A 463-nucleotide genomic window follows, 5' to 3' on the forward strand; every position below is an offset into this window, starting at 1 on the left:
TGTCAGGAAAAGGAAGTCTTACTCATAAACAGTGCCACCCAAAGGTAATAAAGGAGGTCAGAATTGCTTCCACTGGGGAAAACTGGGCCATTTCAGGAGACAGTGTCACAGACGAGAGTCACAGATAGGCAAGGGAGTAGAGAGGAAACTCCCACTCACTTGCTTTAAGTGTGGATCTGAAGGACACTTGGCCAAGGTGGACCACATCAGGTCCTCGTGGCAGACAGGACTGACAGGCCCCAGCTCCCAGCTGGAAACAAAGGAGGACACTTCAACTATTTAGATCCTCCCAGAAGAACTGTGGGTCAGCATTAACATTACTGGTAAGTATATTAATTTTTTCCTGGACACAAGAGCCTACTATTTGTTCCTAAAAGCCTTCTGAGGTCCTAACTCTTCTCTCTATTTCTTAGTTGTTGGAATTGACGGAAAACCTCATAAGCAGTTCCTTACTTCACCTCTG

The sequence above is a fragment of the Elephantulus edwardii genome, unplaced genomic scaffold (assembly GCF_000299155.1).
Source record: "Elephantulus edwardii isolate Elephantulus edwardi_28Jun2011 unplaced genomic scaffold, EleEdw1.0 scaffold00323, whole genome shotgun sequence".
In the NCBI taxonomy this organism is placed as follows: domain Eukaryota; kingdom Metazoa; phylum Chordata; class Mammalia; order Macroscelidea; family Macroscelididae; genus Elephantulus; species Elephantulus edwardii.